Here is a 22267-nt window from a genome sequence, read left to right on the forward strand (position 1 = left end):
ATAAGCTGGTGATCTAGTAAGTAGATGTTTCTCTAAGTCATGTGAGTCACTCCAGCACGTTAATAGACCCAAGGAGTGGGGCTGTTGGAGTCTCCAACCTATAGTCATTTGGTTAGAAACACAAGTGACAACCTGGACTGGCACTGCCATCTCAAGTAGGGGAAAGGCAGTCTTGTAGGACTGAGTCCTGTGGGATCTGACACAATTATCAGGTAGATAGTGTCAGAAATGAGTTAAATCATAGGTACCCAGCTGGTGTAGAGAATTGTTTGGAAAGAGTCCACACGTCAATATTGGGTGCAGAATCATAATAGGTACTTCAAATCTAATATTCTTAGGGTCCTGGGTGGCTTAGTCAGTTAAGCAAATCTAATATTCTCAAACAGAATTCTGATCTTACTAGTAAGTCCTCCCCAAATTGCTATTTGCATTCTTCCCCATCTCATTAAATGATCTCATCCGTCTGCTTGCTCAGGCAAGAAATCTTTGAGTTGTCCTTGACTCTCTCTTTCTTTTGTACCTCACGTTTGTCAGCAACTTTGTAGATTCAGAAATCAGATTCTTACCATTTCTCATCATCGGCATAGCTACTACCCAAGTGGTCCAAGCTACTATTATATCTTATCTAGATCATTCGACCACATTTCCTTTTTATTTTTTTATTTTTTTAAATTCTTTATTTTTCAGAGGGAGACAGCAAGACAGAGTGTGAGCAAGGGAGGAACAGAGAGAGACACACAGAATCCAAAGCAGGCTCCAGGCTCTGAGCTGTCAGCACAGAGCCCAACGAGAGGCTCAAACTCACAAACTGCAAGATCATGACCTGAGCTGAAGTCAGACATTTAACCAATTGAGCCCCTTTTCTGCCACCTTTCTTGTTTCTTCCTTTGGCTACCTATGGGTTTTCTGTTTGTTTTTTTCAATGTAGCAGCCAGAATAATTTTTTTTGAAAGGTCAGATCATGTTGCTCCTTGGCTCAAAAATTACCATTTTCTGGGGTGCCTGGGTGGCTCAGTTGGTTAAGCATCCAACTTCAGCCTAGGTCATGATCTCGCAGTTCCTGAATTCCTGCCCCACCTCAGGCTCTGTGCTGGCAGCTCAGAGCCTGGAGCCTGCTTCAGATTCTGTGTTTCCCTCTCTCTCTCTGCCCCTTCCCCACTCATGCTCTGTCTCTCATTCTGTCTCTGTCTCTCAAAAATAAATAGACATAAAAAAATTAAAAACAAAAACAAAAACAAATAAAACTACCATCTTCCTATCTGTATTAGTCATCCTGGGCCACCATAGAAAAATGCCACAAACTGGGTGGTTTAACCAGTAGAACTTTGTTTTCTTGCAGTTCTTATAGTTCAAGATCAGGGTTCCAACCTGGGTGGGGTTCTGGTGAAAGGTCTCTTCTGTGAAGACTGTCTTCTCACTGTATCTTCACCTGTCAGAGAAAATGTGAAGAAGTTCTCTCGTGCCTTTTTTTTTTCTTTTCTTTTTTTAAAGATTTCATTTTTAAGTAATCTCCATCTCCAATATGAGACTCAAACTCGCAACCCTTAGATCAAGAGTCACATGCTCCAATGACTGAGCCAGCCAGGCACCCCTCTGGTGTCTTTTCTTATAAGGACGTTAATCCTATTGGATCAGAGCCCTATCCTTGTGAACTCGTTTAACCTCACTTATCTGTATAAAGTCTCTGTCTTCAATACAGTCACATGAGGTGTGAGGTCTTCAAAATATGAATGAGGGGTGGGCAGGGAAGAGAAACAATTCAGTTCATAGAACCATTTCATTCAGAGTAAAAGCCCAAATCTTTACAATGATGCTTTAGTTATGCATTGCTGCATAAAAATCAGCCCCCAAATGTAGTGGCTCAAAACAATATCCATTTATTTGCTCATAATTCCATGCATCACACAAATCTGGGCTGGGCTTAAGTGGGAGATTCTTTTGTAGCTCTTGCTTGGGGTTACTTATGTATTTGCAGTCATCTGGTAGCCTGACCGGGGCTAGACTATAAGAAGACTTCACTCACTAGCGAGCCTGGGTGGCTCAGTCGGTTGAGCATCCAACTCTTGATTTGGGCTCAGGTTACAATCCCAGAGTTGTGGGATCAAGCCCCACATCAAGCACCACACTGAGCATGGAGCCTACTTAAGATTCTCTCTTTCTCCTTCTGCCCCTCTCCCCCACTTGTGCACTCTCTCTTTCTAAAATAAGAGCTCTAAAAAAAAAAAAAAAGACCTTGTTACCAATACTATTGAGTTTTAATAATGCATATACAAGTTGTGCCAGGCTATCTCAGTGGGAAGAACATGCAATTCTTGATCTCGGGGTCATGGTTCGAGCCCCACATTGGGTGTAGAGATTACTTAAATAAGTAAAACTTACAAAAAAAAATAATGTGTATATAAGCTTCAAGTATCACAGTTTTATTCCTTTTTAAATTAGCATTTTCTTTTATGTGATAGTAAATTAAGAGAGTTTTGCATTATATGGTTACCTCTAGCGCATGGATTCAGCTATTAGTTTTCTAGGGCTGCCATATAACAAAGTATCACAAACTGGGTCACTTGAACAACAGGAATTTTTTGTCTCACAGTTCTGGACGCTAGAAGTCTGAAATCGAAGTATTGGGATGGTGAGATTTTTCTGAGGGCTGTGAAGGAGAATCTATGCCCGTCCCCTAGCTTTTTGATTGCTAGCAATCTTTGGCATTTAGAAACATCACCCCAATCTCTTTCCTTATCTTCATACGATATTCTCCTTGTGTGCATGGCCTGTATCCAGATTTACCCTTTTTATAAGGACACTAGTCGTATTAGATTAGGGGTCCACCCCACTTCAGTATGACCTCATCTTAACTAATTTTTTTTTTAATTTTATCTATTTATTTTGAGAGAGAGAGAAAGACAGAGGGAGAGTGAGAGAGAATTCCAAGCAGGCTCCACACTCAGTGCAGAGTTCCACTGGGGGCTCAGTCTTAACTGACTGACTCACCCAGGTGCCTCTCATTTTAGCTAATTAAATCTGCAAAACTCTAATCCCAAATAAGAATACATTCTGAGGTACTGGAGGCTAAGACTTCAATATATATGAATTTTGGAGAGGAATACAACATAATTCAACCTGTAACATGCATATTTAATGGAAAATTAAGTACTATATTACCATTGATGATGGTAACTTACATAATGTGTTTGCCACTATTTACATTCACCATGGGGGCCATAGTGATAGTAATGACTATCGAAAATCCAGAAGACACTAATCAGTTTAAGAAGCATTGGCATCTACTTCAAAAGTAAGTACTTTTTTTTTAAAGCCTATGCTGACAGACAAAAATTTAACATGAGCAAATGTAGAAAGCCCATTTACTTACCACTATGTGATGCATTAGATCAAATGACTGTTTCAATTAATTTCACTTATTTTTTATTGGATCCTTTTCTGTGCACTTATGAAAAGTGGAACAATAGTTATTAATGTGCTGTATCAAATAGCAGAACAAGAACTTTACAAACAGTTAAATGATGCCTGTTTCGTAAAAAAAGTTTTTATATATTTATTTGAGAGAGAGAGAGTACAATCAGGAGAGAGCCAGAGAGAGAGAGAGAGAGAGAGAGAGAGAGAATCCCAAGCAGGGTCCACACTGACAGCATGAAGCCTGATGTGGGGCTTGCACTCATGAACTGTGAGATCATGACCTGAGTGAAACCAAGAATTGGACACTTAACCGACTGAGTCACCCAGATGCCCCAAATGATGCTTGTTTTTATGCCAGTGTTATCACATGCTTCCAACAGAAAATCCATTCATCTCAATAATGATTTTTTTTTTCATCTAATTCATGGAATCAAAGTTAAGCTTTTGGAAGGTCATTCTGTCTAAGGTGTAACATCTGAGCATATGACATTGTGAAGACTATTGTAAATTTCATTTACAAATTTCAACATTGAAACCTAATTTTTTGAAGATTATGCAAATACAAATGCTGATGAGTCACAACATCGTGGTAAAAACAATGATCCAAACCCCTCCCCCAGTCATACTCTGTCTCTTTGTCTCTCTCTCTCTCTTCTTCTCTCTCTGTCAATGTGGGGCGCTCTCTCAAAAGTAAATAAAAATTTTTAAAAAATTTTAATAAATAACTAAATAAAGTTTATTTATTTTTAAATAATTTCTGTACTCAATGTGGGACTCGAGCTCACAACCCCAAGATCAAGAGTTATATGCTCTACCGACTGAGCCAGCCAGGTGCCCCTGTACAGCCATTTTAGATTATTTGGCAGTTTCTTATAAAGTGAAATATACCTTTAACATATAATTTAACAATCTCACTCCTAGATGTTTACCCAAATGAAATGAAAACTTGTGGCCATACACAGACTTCTATATGAATATTTATAGCTTTATTTTAATCACCCAAAATTGGAAACAACTCAATGTCTATCAGCTAGTGAATAGAAAATATTATGGTACATTTAATGGTACATCCATACGATGAAATACGACTTAGCAACAAAAGGAAACATATTTGTGCAATCCCTATCAAAATGACACTAGCATTCTTCACAGAGCTAGAACAATCAATCCTAAAATGTGTATGGAACCAAAAAACACTCCGAATAGCCAAAGCAATCCTGAAAAAGAAAACTGAAGCTGGAGGCATCACCATTCTGGACTTCAAGCTGTATTACAAAGCTGTAATCTTCAAGACAGTATGGTACTGGCACAAAAACAGACATTCAGATCAATGAAAAGAATAGAGAACCCAGAAATAGACCCACAAAGCTATGGCCAACTAATCTTTGACAAAACAGGAAAGAATATCCAATGGAAAAAAGACAGTCTTGGGGCGCCTGGGTGGCGCAGTCGGTTAAGCGTCCGACTTCAGCCAGGTCACGATCTCGCGGTCCGTGAGTTCGAGCCCCGCGTCAGGCTCTGGGCTGATGGCTCGGAGCCTGGAGCCTGTTTCCGATTCTGTGTCTCCCTCTCTCTCTGCCCCTCCCCCGTTCATGCTCTGTCTCTCTCTGTCCCAAAAATAAATTAAAAAAAAAAAAAAAAAAAAACGTTGAAAAAAGACAGTCTTTTCAGTAAATGGTGTTGGGAAAACTGGACAGCGACATGCAGAATGAACCTGGACCACCTTCTTACACCATACACAAAAATAAACTCAAAATGGATGAAAGACCTAAAGGTAAGACAGGAAGCTATCAAAATCCTAGAGGAGAAAACAGGCAACAACCTATTTGACCTTTGCTACAGCAGCTTCTTACTTGACATATCTCCAGAGACAAGGGAAACAAAAGCAAAAATGAACTATTGGGACCTCATAAAAATAAAAAGCTTCTGCACGGCAAAGGAAACAATCAGCAAAACTACAAGGCAACCGATGGAATGGGAGAGGATATTTGCAAACGACATATCAAATAAAGGGTTAGTATCCAAAATCTATAAAGAATTTATCAAGCTCAACACCCAAAACCAAATAATCTAGGGAAGAAATGGGCAAAAGACATGAATAGACACTTTTCCGAAGAAGACATCCAGATAGGTAACAGACACATGAAAAAATGTTCAGCATCACTCATCATCAGGGAAATACAAGTCAAAACCACAATGAGATACCACCTCACACCTGTCAGAATAGCAAACTTGAACATTCATGCAGCAACAGATGTTGGCAAGGATGTGGAGAAAGAGGAACCCTTTTACATTTCTGGTGAGCATGCAAACTGGTGCAGCCACTCTGGAAAACAGTATGGAGTTTCCTAAAAAAATTAAAAATAGATCTACCCTATGACCCAGCAATTGCACTACCAGGTATTTACCCAAAGGACAAAAATGCTTATTTGAAGGAGCACATGCACCCCAGTATTTATAGCAGCACTATCAACAATAGCCGAAGTATGGAAGGAGCCCAAATGTCCACTGACTGATGAATGGATAAAGAAGAAGATGTGGTGTGTATGTATATATATATATATATATATACGTATATATATATACACAATGGAATATTACTCAGCAATCAGAAAGAATGAAATCTTGCCATTTGCAACAACACGGATGGAATGAGAAGGTATTATGCTAAGTGAAACAAGTCAGTCAGAGAAAGAAAAATATCATATGATTCCATTAGTATGTGGAATTTAAGATCCAAAACAGATGAACACAAGGGGTGGTAAGCAACAATAGTGTACAGAGAGGAAGACGAATGATAAGAGATTCTTAAATACAGAGAACAAACTGAGGGTTGCTGGAGGGGTTTTGGGTGGGGGGGATGGGCTAAATGGGTGAGGGGCATTAAGGAGGGCACTTGTTGGGATGAGCACTGGGTATTATATGGAAGTGATGAATCACTAAATTCTATTCCTAAAATCATTATTACATACTATGTTAGTTAACTTGGATTTAAATTAAAAACAATACAAATTTTTTAAAAAAGAAAACATATTTGTTTATCCATTCACCCTTTGATGGACATTTGGTCTGGATCCAGCTTAGAACAATTAAAAATAAACTTGCTATAAATATTCAGGATCAAGTCCTTATGTAGGTGTGTGTTTTCATTTCCTTGGATAAATACCAAAGAGTGGAATTGTTGGTTTGTGCTATAAGGGTATTTTTAATTTCATTTTTTTTTTTTAATGCCAAACTGTTTTCCAAAAGGGTCACTCCAGAAATCTTTGAATCAAGTTCCTTCATATTCTCTCCAACACACGACATTGTCAGTTTTTTTGTTTTTTTGTTTTTTTCATTTTAACTACTGCAATGGATGGGCAGTAGTATCTTATTTTGGTTTTAATTTACATTTCCCTGATGACTTATGATGTTGAACTTTTTTTTTCATGTTCACTTTTAAAAAACAGACTCTTTCTTTCTTTCTTTCTTTCTTCCTTTCTTTCTAGAAAACTTTTATGTTCACAGCCTTCCCTGGATTCTCTGCATCCTCCCCTGATCTCTTACATACTGATTTTCTAAAGCTTTGTCCTGGGCCTTCTTTTCTCTACAGTCTCTTTTCTCTTCAGTCTTGTCAGATCAAGTCCCTTTACTCTTTGGGCTTCAGATACCATCCAGATGCTAATGATTTTATAGTATTTAATAGTAGTAACAGTGAATAGTTAATAAACAAAATGTCATATTTCTGCTACTACATTATGATACTTTTGAAACAGGAAGAGTGTCTCAGAGTCCTCACATTGCCTAGCAAAGGATAGGTAGACATCCAATTAATGCATAAAGTTAAATGCTGTATCCTTCCTTCTTTCAATATGTGACTTTGTGTTATATTTAAAAAGAGATACAATTGATCCAAGGAAATAAACAATAGATATAGACATATATATGTCTCTCTCTATATATATACATAAAAAGACTTCAGATAGAATGTTCAGTGAAAGATCTAGGAGGTGATAGCTCTCGAACATGGGCTTAAGGGGAAGTGCAATTTGAATAGGCAAAACAGGGGGTGCCTGGGTGGCTCAGTAGGTTGAGCATCCGACTTTGGCTCAGGTCATGATCTTGTGGTTCATGAGTTCGAGCCCTGTGTGCGGCTCTGTGCTAACAGCTTGGAGCTCGGAGCTTAGAGCCTGCTTCAGATTCTGTATCTCCCCCTCTCTCTGCCCCTCCCCCACTCATGCTCTATCTGCCTGTCTCTCTCTCTGTCAAAAATAAATAAACATTAAAAAAATTTTTTTTAAATGAATAGGCAAAACAGATAGAACAGCATATTCCTGGTGTAAGGGGTGCTGTGAGTGTGTTAGGTTTTAGGGAACAGTGTCTATGTGATAAATACAATAATACCTCACCTCTGAATTATAGAGATCTTTTCACATCCACTTGGTTCAGCTAAATTACAACATGACTTGGTCTGGTTGGCACAGTAAGCTGTACTATCTCCACTTTACAGATGAGTGAGAGTGAAGTAACATGGTAGGTAAAAGGCAGAGCCAGGACTAGAAACCTCTCGTTAGCCTTCTTTCTAAAACTACTTATCACTCTGGGGCATTTGTAGAAACTGAAGTCCATATACTTCGATTTTTTTTCCAGCTCAAGATAGGTTTACTCTTGAAAACCTTGCATTAAAAATAAAGGCAAGTTGTTGGGGGAATGGGTTAAGTGGGTGACGGTGTGGTAGGGACCCCTCCCTAAAGAAAAAAAAACAACAACCCAAAGACAACCTGACTATACGCTTATGTGACAACATCCCTCAAGATCTTGTAACATGAGACCACTTAATCAGACTACATTTTTGTGTGTTACCTGTATGGGAGACAAAGTAGTAGAAAATATATAAAAAACTATGCCACATGGCATTTGGGGCTCAATTCTTTGGGTACGAACCCAACTGAGCAGTGCTGGCATGAATAAAGTGGCTTCCTGGAAAGAAAAGCCTAGGTGTCATGACTCTCTGTGTGAGAATCCTGCTACAATGGGCATTAAGGAGGGCACTTTTGGGAATGAGCACTGGGTGCTATATGTAAGTGATGAATCACTAAAATCTACTCCTGAAACCAATACTACATTGTATGTTAACTACCTAGAATTTAAATTAAAAAAAAAAAAAAGAAAAGAAATATTGAGATAGGACCGTGTGTTTCAACAGCAAAAATAAATAAGATAAAAATAAAAATAAAGATTCAAAATTAAAAAAGGCAAGTTAATCACATAAATGAAATGGGATTATACAATGCAAAAACACATAATTTGCAGCAATAGCCACTTTTATTCCAAAGATATTTTTCAGATCTTTCATAATTTGCTGACAGGAATGACAATTTCTAACTTAATTATTTTAGGTATCTTTCTAAGCTTCTTATATTTCATTTATACCCAACTGTGACTGCAGGGCTATTTCTTACACTTCCATTGTATTTGACCAGGATAAAGTTTCAAATTAATTTTCTCTATAGCTGCATGTGAAAGAGATGTAGAGTAATAGCACTGACTCAGCACATAAATAGTAGAACTTAAAGAGGGTAAAAGTGAATTCCACAGTGGTCATCTGTCATGGTTAAGGAATAAGATTTATTTGGGAAATAAAAATGAAGGGTCAGCAAAAGGAGATGTGTAAACTTCAGGCCCCACAAAAACCTACATCCAGCCCTTCCTAGAGATCTTGGAACCCATAGGAAATTGAAATCATTTGCTGAGGTAGAAGAAACCAGCAGCTTGTGGATAGCTTAGTTGTGGATAGTTCAGTTGCCATCCTAACCACTGGAAGATGGAGCTGTTTATTGTCTGGGAAGCATTACTATCTGGAAACTCAAAAAAGAAAAAATAAATCTCTGTCTTAGCAGTTTATTATTTAAAATATTTAAATATTCAAATTAAAATTTAAAAATGTAAATGTTAGGGGGCACCTGGATGGCTCACTCAATTAAGCGTCAGACTTTGGCTTAGGTCATGATCTCATGGTTCATGAAATTGGGCCCCAAGTCAGGCTCTGCTCAGGCAGGGTGAAGATTGCTTGGGATTCTCTTATCTCCCTCTCTCTCTGCCCCACTTCAAGTTCTGTGCCGACACCTACAACCTTGAGAGCAGGAGTCACATGCTCTATCAACTAAGCCAGCCAGGCACCTCAGATAATTTTAGTTAAATATTTTAATTGTCTGATTGGGAAAGCTTCCCAAATATTTAAATAACTCATAAATCTAGAATATTTAATATATATATATGTATATTTATATTGAATCTCAAGTTATTTTCAAAGTTATGATACTATTAATAAACCTAGTAACATTGTCTTATGCCTTTCAATTCATCTTATGCCTTAAAATTGCAAATCTAAATCCATGAAACTTTTTATATAAGAATCATGAGGGGTGCCTTGGGCTCAGTTGGGTGAGCAGCCGACTCTTGATTTTGGCTCAGGTCATGATCCCAGGGTCATGGGAGCCTGCTTGAGATTCTCTCTCTCTCTCTCTCTCTCTCTCTCTCTCTTTCTCTCTCTCTCTCCCCCCCCCCCCGCTTCTCTCCCCAACTCATGCTCTCTCTTAAATAAAAAATAGAGTCATGAAGACAATCTGTAAAATATTAAATATTTCAAACTCCTTAAAACATTAAAATATAAAACATTAAAATATACCAAAGACAAATAGCTTATTCCCAAGCATACCATAAAAATATTAATACTATGATTTTGGTTTGCTTCATCATCTTAATATGTATTTCTTAATAGAATTCTGCATTCTTGTCAAGGAAAGACAATTCCTATATGTTTTACATTTGTCACAATTTGGTCTACGACTTACTTTTACTGTAAGATATCATTGATATCAAGTCTGTTAGGAAGGGAGGAGAGGGGAAAGTAGAAAAATAGCCCAGCCTACCTTAAATAGGTAGATGCTACCAATATCTACAGAAATATTCTGAAAATTACTGACAGGCTAAGATAATTTAAGTCGTCTTTAAACACATTGTCATTCAACCCCTGCATACAGCCCGGCACATAATAGATTATCAGTGAATAATTATTGTATAAATTAGTGCTTAAGTTATTGTGTAAATGAATAGTCTTGTTTTACTCTTCTTAAAGGTGTTAGAAATTTGGCAGCAGAATATTCATTTATATAGCCCACCCTGATCTCAAATTCAGCACGTTTGAAGCCACAATTATAAATCATTGTTTCCTTAAATGTGTTCCACCATCCCCAAAATGTTCTCCTGTATCCTGTTTTCATTAATTATTGTTGCATAATAAACCACTCCAATAATTAGTGTTTTTTAAAAGCAGTCATTTATTTGTTCATGATTCCGCAGTTTTTTGGAGGGCTCAGTGGCAATGGGTTCTCTGTTTCATATAGTGTCAGGTGAAGTCGTTGGTGTATCTGGGAGCTAAGCCAGGCTAAAATATTCCAGGCTGCCGTCCTCATACATCTGGGCCTTGGCATGGAGTGTGGAAGCCAGAATTTCTCACTTGAAGCCCCTGGTCTCTTACTACTCAGTAGTCTAGTCCAAGCTTATTTACGTGGTAGCTGGATGCCTTCAAAGCAGAAGCTTCTGAAGGTTTGTGTTTGGGTGTTCTAGAATGTCCCTTCTAACACATTCTGTAAATCAAAACAAGCCACAATCTAGTTCAAGTTCAGGGAGGGAGCAGGGAGGAGAATTGGATTCTACTTTTGATTGGTGGAGTGACATGCACATGCAAAGTTAGGAGGGATTGTTGGCAGCTGTCTTTAGCTGTCTTCCCACAGTCCATCATCTAGAATTTATCTTCCACTCATATGCAAAATACATTAATCTACCCCGCTCCCCCCAGATTTCATCCCATTACTTTGCTAGCCCAAAATCCAAGATCTTGTCATCTGTACTAAATCCAGATGAGGATGAGACTCCTCAGGTTCAGTTAACCTTGATCTGGAGATCTGCAAGTTAAAAACACCTGTCTCCCCACCGCCCATCCTGACATGGGTGAGAAAAGGATAGAGCAACTGCAAGAGAAACTCATGTCCTGAAAGCAGGAGACATAAGACCACATAGTAGTCATGGTCCATTTCTGAAACCTGGCCAGCATACGTGGCCATGCTCCAAACTCCAGACATGGGTCCTAGTTCCATTCTCCGGGAATTTTCTGAATTCACTGTTCTATTGATTCTTGGTTTTGGACTCTTTGGGATCTTTGCTCTGCCTAAGTTATCATTTTTTTGTTTACATAAGTAATTGTCACAGCCTGCTTTCTTCCATTGGAAGTTTAGGGTCTAGAGGCTTCTTTCAAAGTGAACTGTCTTTGTTCCTTGGTACAAGAAGATGATGCTTTTGCTGGGGCAGTTCTTTTAATGACTTTGGAAGTTTTATATAAATCATTCTGGGGTTCACTCTGTGCTTCAAAACCCATATTGATAGTTGTTTCCAAGACAGCCCTCTCTCTTCTTGGGGCACATTAGGCTACCGTGGGACGATGTCCTTAGGATTCTTAGAAACCTTCCCATGGAACTCTATGGGTTTGTATGACACTTCCTTAAGTCACTCTGAAGTCTTAACAGAAGTTCTTACAGCTGCACCATTGACTTGATCATGACTGCATTTTACTGGCAGAGCTCTGAATTTTAACTTTGTCCTGAGAATATCTCTTGCCTTGAGAGATTTTTGCCTGCTGGGAAGACTGTCATAGACTGTATATGTCCTCTAAATTCCACTTGAAAATTGAACAATCCCTTTTTACCCTCACCTTTCTCTTGAATACTTTATCGTATGTTTTTGCTAAAAGAGATCGATTGACAATTTTAATGTTCTGTCTGGAAATCTGCATAAACAGATCTATAGGTTTACTGAATACTTTTTCTCTTCCAAGCTACTACAGTTAGCAGGCTTGCTAATTGTTCTGCCACTTCACCCATACATACATGGTTCCCCTTCCAATCTCCAATAAATTTTGTTTTTGCTATTTCTCTTATCTTTATTGACGAGATAAAGGCTGCTTTCCGGCCTCCCCCAATAGTCTCCTTGTATCTGTCCATTCTCTGTCCACCACCCAGTCCAAAAGCTAATGCTGCATATCTTATGCTTTTTGTTGTAACTGAATTCCATACTCAGTACCAATTTCTCTATGAGTTCTCTATTACTGGCTCCCAAACTATCCCCAAACTTAATGGCTTAACACAATTATTTATAATTTCTCATGATTCTTTGAGTTGGCTAGGCTCAACTGAATAGCAAATCTGTTAACATAGTATTTGTTGACTAGGATTACTCTTATGGCTACATTCAGCTGGGAGCTCAGATGAAGCTGAAACGTTCAAGATGACCCCTTGAAGGAAAGGTCCATAACTGTACAGCATAACTGCACAATATAGCTTTTGCTATAGTCCATTGGTCAAAACAAGTCACAAGCAATATGGATGAGAGGAGCAGCGTGTGTTGTAAGAAGAATTGTTGACAGTCATTTTTGGAGTTTAAGATTCTGCACTCAATTTCAATTATGTGGGAGTTTTTTCTCCACACCAAGCAAATCTCTGACACCAGCCGGGTGTCCTACAGTTTAACTCAACTCAGTTCAATTCTGACCCTATCTACCTGCAGTTAGCATCCGATCCCACAGTATAAGGGCTTTGTCCCACAAAATTACTCCCACCCAGTTCAGATGTCAATCACAAGTGCAGGTTGTCACCTGTGCTTCTGACCAGCAATAAATCTGAGGTTCCCATGACCCCCTTTCTCATCTCAGGTTCAATTAATTTGATAAAGTAGCTCACAAAACCCAGGGAAACATGTTTACCAGTTTATTAAGTGGTGTGATGAAAGGTACAGATGAAAAGCCAGATGAAGAGATATTATAGTGCAAGGTATGGAAGCATCCTGAACACAGGAGCTTCTGCCTCTGGGGAACTGGGGTATGTGGATGTGAACACCGACCCTGGAAACACTCTGAACCCCATACTATAGGGATTTTCTGGAGGCTTCCTCATGTGCTAACAATCATTTATTAACTCCATTTCCATCCTCTCTCTGCTGAGGTATGGGGTGTGGGGCTACAAATTCCAAACTTCTAATCATAGCTTGGTCTTTCTGGTTATCAGCCTACCTCTAGGGCCATCCAGGAGTCCACCTAGAGTTGCCCCATTAGAACAAAAGAGTCTCCCAGTGCTCTCATCTCTTAGGAATTTACAAGGGTTTCAGGAGCTCTGTGCCAGGAATGTGACAAAGACCAGATATATACTTTTTATTTTAAATCACAATATCATAAATTATTTCTCAGACCCCCCACAGCTCTTTGGCTTTTGTTGATTGTACTGTTCAAGAAGTCACATTAGGCTTGCATACAAAAATATCTTGGATTTATCCATCTCTTAAATTGAATCCAATTATTTATCCAATTATTTTGTTAATCGTTTCTGCAAAATAGCTATTAAATATGTTCTTTTATTTCTATTCTCTTAGCTTCCACTCTAGTTTAGATCATAGATCCCTCTAGTTATGAGCAAAAAATCAAATTGCATGACAAAAATCTATAAACGCTCAGTATATAAAACCTTCTTCTATAACTAAAATAACACAATTTGACATATTTAATGATATTTGTGGTAGTTACTGTGCCTAAAGATTGGGAATCATAAAAGGAAAGCAGCCCTCACAAATAGCTGTAATTTACCATATACAATAAAAAATAAAATTTTAATATTTTCCTCATTTGTTGATTCTTCATCTTTCTCAGCAGTAACAATGTTTGTGATTTTTTTGTGTGTGATATCTTGTAGCATTTCATCACTATTCATCACACCCACTGCAATGGGTCCTCCATATTACTTCCTGATAGTTGATCTTTTGGGGGTACTATCCCATCTTCAATCATGGCCAGAGTTTAGCTGTTCTTTGTCCTACCCTTGGGAATCTCTTCTTTCTATCCTTTTCCGTGCCTTTTTTTCCTAGGAATCTTGATGTAATACGTTAATGCTCCACAAAAAATTCACTTCATTTCCCTTCTAACTTGGCTTAGACTCTATTTCCCTGTGCTGCTGACTTGGGGCTTGGCCATGTGACTTGCTTTAAATCAACAGAATATGATGTAATAGGAAATTATGTGAGCACAGGCTTTTCATGTGCCTGCAAAGTTTATCTTGTTTTCTTGTGCTGTGGTGATTTGACCTGAGTGGCTGCTGTAGAAACGTGGAGCACACCTGAACCCTAACCTGCAACATAGAACTTGGAACCCAGAGTCTAGAAATAAGAATCTTGCCTAGAATAGTAAAGTAGCAAGCAACCTACAGATCCTTAAGAGAAAAATGAATGCTTGTAGTTGTAAATTTCTTTTTCTTTCTTTCTTTCTTTCTTTCTTTCTTTCTTTCTTTCTTTCTTTCTTAAAGGTAATCTCTACACCTAACATGGTGCTCAAACTCACAACCCCAACATCAGAGTCGCATACTCTTGCAACTGAGCCAGCCAGTCATCCCTATTTATTTATTTTTGAATGCTTATAGTTTTAAACCACTGAGTTTGGAGTGGTGTATTCTGAAGCATTATTGCAGAAATAGCTGATTAAAACATTTGAGCAGTTACTCTCTTTTCCCTGATCATAATCCATGAGTCTTGGGACCAAAGAGTTTGAGACTCCAGAACCTTTGTGCCTAGAAGTTGTATATCAGTGGTTTGAGGTGAATACGTAATAACACCAATGCTGCAGGATTGGAGAACTGGAGCACCAGGATAAAGCACCGGAAGGGGGAGATGGCATTTAATAATGACACTCAGATCTCTGACATGTGGACATCTCAGGGGTAGGGAATATGAAAGGATTGTGGGCTGGGATTAAAGAGAATACCAGTTCTGAGCCTGTTGTATAGTATACTTCCAATATTTCCAATTGAAAATATTAATTAACTGATCTCTCTCCCTTGAGGGCAGACACCATGTCCATCTTAATTAAATGTCCCCAGCACATATTGACTACTCAATAAATATTGGTAGAATCTTGAAAATCTTGAAAAATTGAACAGAAAGCCAAGATGTCAAATGTAGCCTAAAATGGGCATACATAGTCCCAGAATACCTTGTAATCCACCCCTTTGTATTTAAAGTCGCTAAGACCTATATCTGTTCAGCAATAGTATTAGGTTTAATTTAATATTAGGTTTGAGCAAAAGATCCACTTAATAAAATGGAAAAAACTCAAGTCTTCTCCCTTCCTGTCTTTGTATTAATTAGATATAAAAACCTTTAAATCCACAAGTAGAAATAAAAAGTCTAGATAAACACAGACATTACTTAGATGCAAAGGAGGTTTGTTCAAAGTTGAAAAGGTCTGTCACCAAACTAAGAGATGCATATTACAGAAAAACTAGCTATACAAAACTTTTTATTATTATTATTATTATTTTTTATTTTAAGTAGGCTCCACACCCAATGTGAGGCTTGAACCCATGACCCTGAGATCAAGAGTCACATGCTGTATCAAAACTGAGCCAGCCTGGCACACCTATGAAAATGTTTTTTCAATGATTAAGAAAATTTAAATGTGGAAAGGATATTAGGTATTACAGAATTATTGTTAATTTTCTTAAGAGTGATAATGTAGTTATACTGTGGAATGTCCTTGTTTCTTCAGAGATACATGCTGAAGTATCTACGGGTGAAGTTTCATGATATCTGTAACTTACATTCAAATTGTTTAAAAATATTGTAGAGGGCAAGATGGAGTCACTTACATCAAGCAGTGACTCATGTCAGGCAACCAAGAGCGTTGCAGCTAAGACCAGATAATGCTGAAACCGGCACAGACTGATGATGCCCAGAACTGACGACCAGCAGAACCTGAAGAGGTCTTGAAAGGCCCAAGGCTGATTAAGCTCCTTTAAAAAGGGGTGACTTTTGCAGCAAACTGTCAGACTCTCCAGACACTAACCCTTTCCCGTCTGACCACCCTGAAAAGGCAACTGGTGCCAAAGCTCTGGCTGACTGGTCTCTGAGCATAGCAGAGATCCTCCACTGCTAGAATATAATTAGCAGTATGCACAGAGAGCTGACCAGACCAGACTGAGGCCTCATCTCTACTATGCATTCATAGATGGACTTTGAGTTGGGTTTCTCAACTTCTCACCTCTTGCTGTATCTTGTTTGTAGTGTGCTTTACTTTGTGTGATATGTATGAAACCAAGTTAAATGTGTAACAAAATGGCATTGAGTTTGGAATCTTGGACCTGCTTTACAATTATGTTAGCCTTGTTTTGTGACTGAATAAAGCTAACACTGTGGAAAGACACAACTCATGTCTGTGCACTCATAATGTGCTTGTGACAAACATATATATAAATAAAATAAAGAGATTAAGCAAATGTTAACAATTAAACATTTTTTAATCTACGTGGAGGGTGTATAGGTATTGTACTATTTTTTCACCTTTCCTGTATGTTTGAACATTTTCAAAATAAAAATGGAAATAAAGGCTGAAAGATGCAGGTTCATCAAATGGGAGAAAAGAGGAGAGGATGTTTTAAAAATGGATAGAAATGAGAGTGTCGTAGGGGTATCTGGGTGGCTCAGTCAGTTAAGCGTCCAACTCTTGATTTCGGCTCAGGTCATGATCTCACAGTTGTGAGATTGAGCCCTGTGTGGGGCTCTGCACTGGGCATGTAGCCTGCTTAAGGTTCTCTCTCTCTCCCTCTTCCTCTGCCCCTCCCCCCCACACATGCATGCTCTCTCTCTTAAAAGAAAAAGTTAAGGGGCGCCTGGGTGGCTCAGTCAGTTAAGCGGCCGACTTCGGCTCAGGTCATGATCTCGTGGTCCGTGAGTTCGAGCCCCGCGTCAGGCTCTGTGCTGACAGCTCAGAGCCTGAAGCCTGTTTCAGATTCTGCGTCTCCCTCTCTCTGACCCTCCCCCATTCATGCTCTGTCTCTCTCTGTCTCAAAAATAAATAAACATTAAAAAAAATTAAAAAAAAAAAGAAAAAGTTAAATTAAAAAGAAAAAGAAATGAGAATGTTGTAAAGACAGAAATAAATTTTACCTAATTCACAACTTTGTGGTGAGCTAATTCCCTGTTTGCAATTTATTTATTTGTTTTTGTTTTTGTTTTTTGTATTCCCTGTTTGCAATTTAAAAATATATTTCATCTTATAAATATATTTCAACATATAAAAATGCTGAAAATACTTATCAAGTTTATACATTAGGAAATGCTCATGTAAACCCACTGTCTGATATATCTGTTCATAATTTAAAACTTGTAAAAATTGCGGTGCCTGGGTGGTTCAGTCAGTCGAGCATCTGACTTCCGCTCCGGTCATGATCTCATAGTTGGTGAGTTCCAGCAGCTCATGGGGCTCTGTGCTGACAGCTCAAGCCTACTTCAGATTCTGTCTCCCTCTCTCTCTGCCCCTCCCCCACTCACGCTCTGTCTGTCTCTCAAAAAATAAACGTTAAAAAAAATTGTAGAAATTATTTTTTCTTATAAGAGCATGAAGGAGATTGCCAGTTGCTAATTTATTATGTAATACAGTTATATTTGGAAATGTGGCTGCCAGTTAAAGACTGTTTCCCAGCTTATGTTGTAGCCAGACGCCACCATTGACTAAGTCCTATTGAGCAGAAGTATTATATGCCACATTCAGAACAGAACTTTAAAACGTGGTGTGTGCATTTTTTCAAGTTCTTCCCCTTTTTGTAAGTGAGAACACTGCCTAGGACTCAGCTTCAAGCCAAAGAGACACCTAAGTGCAGGGGTTCTTAATCTCAGGTTCATGAACTTGAATGGGAAAATATTATATCCTTGTCTTCACTAGCTTCTAGCTGAAATTAATATTTTCTTTAATTATGAATGTAAACAGCAAACCACACTGTAGTATTAGCAATACCTATGAATTTTTCACCCCAAAAATATTTTCATATCACATTACAATTTTTTCAGATCTCTCTAAATATCATTTATGCTCAACAGTACTTCAAGGTTATGGTGGTTATTAGATCATTGTTAGATTATGATGCTTAATGAATTAAGTATATTTATTATTATATCACTATTTAGAAAACTATTTTGATAACTGTAATCTGGTATAATTTGTTCCCTTTATTTTTTTACATGTTTTTATTTATTTATTTTTGAGAGAGTGAGTGTGCAAGTCGGGGAGGGGCAGAGAGAGAGGCAGACAGAGGACCTGAAGCAGGCTCTACGTGGACAGCAGAGAGCCTGATGTGGGGCTCCAACTAACAAACCATGAGATCATGACCTGAGCCAAAGTTAGACACTTAACTGACTGAGCCACCCAGGCGCCCTTGTTTCCTTTATTTTTTTTAACTTCTTTTTAAACTTTTTAAAAAAATTTATTTATTTAGTTTGAGAGACACAGAGACAGCACGAGTAGGAGGGGGCAGACAGAGGGGGGGAGAGAGAGAGAGAGAGAGAGAGAGAGAGAGAATACCACGCAGGCTCTGCACTGTCAGTGCAGAGGGGCTCCAACCCATGAACCCTGAGATCATGACTTGAGCCAAAACCAAGAATCGGATGCTTAACCGCCTGAGCCACCCAGGCGCTCGAATTTCTTTCCTTTGTATCTAAATGTATTTCATTTTATGCATTAAAAAAATGTATTTTATTTTATGTATCATTTTGAGAGTTGGTCTATAAGCTTGAATAGAGTGCCGGAGGAGTTTATAGCACAAAAATGGTTAAGAACTATTGCCCTAACCTGAAACTAATACAATATTGTATACAATTATTTTTCAGTCAAAAAACAAAACAAAACAAAAAAAAAGAACTCTTGCCCCAGGCAATGGTGGAGACACAGGATGGAAAGTATAAGATTCGTTTAATGACTGTTTACCCCAGAACCTGCAGGAAACTCAGTTCAGTCACCTCAGGATTGTTACCTAAGAGCACACTAAATAACAACACTTTAAGTCATTGTATGTTGGGGTGTCTTTTAAATAAAAGTTTGCCTTAAATACACAGGGCATAGATGTGGCTAGAAAATATAAAATAATACACCTGAAATTTTGATGTTTATGTGGTTAAATGGCATAATAAGGAATTGGAGGAGTTTCAGAAAGAGACGGTATACTGGGACTAGTGTTTGAAGAGATAATAAGCAGGATAGCCTAGAAATGAAAAAAGTCATGAATCTAGAAAATCAGGATATATACCAAAGTTCAAAATAAAATACTGTAAAATAAAAATAAAATAATCTACACCAAGGCCCATCATAGTGAAAACAAAACTAGATCATCTTAAAAGAAAAAAAATGCAGTACCCCTGTAACAAAAATATTCTACTGATATTAGAATAATATTCAAGATATATCATTAATTTAAAAAGCAAGGTCAAAATAGCACATAAAACATGCTACCCATTTGTGGAGTGTGTGTGTGTATTATTGTAGTTAACAACCAGCCCACAAATTTCATGGAGGTTAATAAACGACTCTTCTGAACCAGTATAATTTGGCTCCAGGACACCACTGATTGTAACTAAAATAGAATGCAAATCCACAGTGATGGCAAGAGATTTTTTTCCTCCTGACACCAATACATGGTATCTTTCCCAATACAATTTCTCCAACTCTGCATCAACTAAGTGTGTTACAATTCAATTCAAGGTAGACACTAATTACCCAGTCCTAATGTCAAACTCCACAGATTTAAGTGATCAGTCTCACAGGAGTGATCACACTTCTTCTTCTTCTTCTTTTTTTTTTCAGTGTTTATTTATTTTTGAAGGAGAGACAGAGCATGAGCGGACTTGGGGCAGAGAGAGAGGGAGACCCAGAATTCGAAATGGGCTCCAGGCTCTGAGGTGTCAGCACAAAGCCCAATGCAGGACTTGAACTCACAAACCGCGAGATCATGACCTGAGCTGAAGTCAAACGCTTAACCGACTGAGCCGCCCAGGCGCCCCTAAGGGGGGATGTCACTTCAGATGCCAGTCACAAGTATCAGGTCCCAGGTTAGCCACACTTCTGTCTAACTTGGCTACAAATACCGGGGTTCCCTCAAGCCCACCCGACTCAGGTTCAACAATTTGCTAGAACAACTTGCAGAACCCAAGAAAATGCTTTACTTGCTATTACAGTTTATTATAAGAGATACAAATGAATAGCCTGATGAAGAAGTACAAGGGTGAGGTCCAGAAGATTACTGAACCCACGAGCCTGTGGAGCTGGGTGTACCACCCTCGTAACATGTGGATGTATTCACCAACTTGGGAGTTCCCCAAACCTCATCATTTGCAGGGTTTTGTGGAAGTTTCATCTTATGGTTCCTACGTTCAAGCCCTGCTTTAGGCTCTGTGCTGACAGTGAGGAGCCTGCTTAGGATTCTCTCTCTCCCTCTGTCTCTTTTTCTCTCTCTCTCAAAATAAATAAAATAAATAAATAAAATGGGGGTTCCTGGGTGGCTCAGTCAGTTGAATGTTCAACTTTGGCTCAGGTCATGATATCCCAGTTCGTGAATTTTAGCCTCACATCAGGATCTGTGCTGTCAGCACAGAGCCCACTTTGGACCTCTGTCCCCCTTTCTCAGCCCCTCCCCTGCTTGTGCTCTCTCTCTTTCTCAAAAATAAATATTAAAAATAATTTTTAGGGCGCCTGGGTGGCTCAGTCGGCTAAGCGTCCGACTTCGGCTCAGGTCACGATCTCACTGTCCATGGGTTCGAGCCCCGCGTCGGGCTCTGTGCTGACGGCTCAGAGCCTGGAGCCTGTTTCAGATTCTGTGTCTCCCTCTCTCTGACCCTCCCCCGTTCATGCTCTGTCTCTGTCTCAAAAATAAATAAACGTTAAAACAAATTTTTTTTAAATAATTTTTAAGAAGTAAAAGCATTTGAAAAATCTAAAATATCAACAAAGAATACCTCAGTTTTTTATTTTTTATGTTTTATTTTATTTTATTTTATTTTATTTTATTTTTTAATGTTTATTTATTTTTGAGAGACAGAGTGTGAGCTGGGGGCAGGGGGGCAGAGAGAGACTGGAACCGAGGATCTGAAGTGGGCTCTGTGCTGACAGCAGACAGCCTGATACAGGGCTTGAACCCATGAACCCTGAGATCATGACCTGAGCCGAAGCTGGCTGCTTAACCGACTGAGTCCCTCAGGCACCCCTTCCGTGTTTTTTGAATGTGAGAAAAATTCTGTTGTAATCAAGCTGTTTTAGAAATAGCAAGAGTAGGGGCGCCTGGGTGGCTCAGTCGGTTGAGCGTCTGACTTCGGCTCAGGTCACGATCTCGCGGTCCGTGAGTTCGAGCCCCGCGTCGGGCTCTGGGCTGATGGCTCAGAGCCTGGAGCCTGCTTCCGATTCTGTGTCTCCCTCTCTCTCTGACCCTCCCCCGTTCATGCTCTGTCTCTCTCTGTCTCAAAAATAAATAAACTTAAAAAAAAAAATTAAAAAAAAAAAAGAAATAGCAAGAGTATTCAAAGTATTTTAGAAGGCTCTATAACCTCGGTAACAAAAGTAAGGAACACTGTAAGAAAATAACATCATAGACAAATCTCACTTATGAATGTAGACCCAAAGTCATAAATAAAACTTGAAAAAAATCATGACCAGATAAGGTTTATTCCATGACTATAAGCATGGTCTATCTAACATCAGAAAATCTGTAACAATTTATCATATTATTTCATGTTCAAATATTTACACTAAAAGTATTCTCACACATGTCAAGTCATGTACAAAGGTCTTCACTGCTGCCCTTTTATTTTTTTTTTTTAATTTTTTTTTTAAACGTTTATTTATTTTTGAGACAGAGAGAGACAGAGCATGAACGGGGGAGGGTCAGAGAGAGAGGGAGACACAGAATCGGAAGCAGGCTCCAGGCTCTGAGCCATCAGCCCAGAGCCCGACGCGGGGCTCGAA

At 38.7% G+C, this 22267-nt stretch overlaps 1 long non-coding RNA gene across 1 annotated transcript in view; it reads left to right on the top strand.

Moving 5' to 3' along the window:
* Positions 1–21564, top strand: part of LOC132694607 (uncharacterized) — a 45409-nt gene extending 23845 nt beyond the window's left edge. The window contains exon 3 of the long non-coding RNA XR_009617396.3: positions 21342–21564. This is a non-coding gene — a long non-coding RNA (uncharacterized LOC132694607). The remainder of the gene's footprint in view (positions 1–21341) is intronic.
* The last annotated feature ends 703 nt before the right edge of the window (positions 21565–22267 follow it).

Source organism: Panthera onca, chromosome B4 (assembly GCF_046562875.1).
Source record: "Panthera onca isolate mPanOnc1 chromosome B4, mPanOnc1 haplotype 2, whole genome shotgun sequence".
NCBI lineage: Eukaryota > Metazoa > Chordata > Mammalia > Carnivora > Felidae > Panthera > Panthera onca.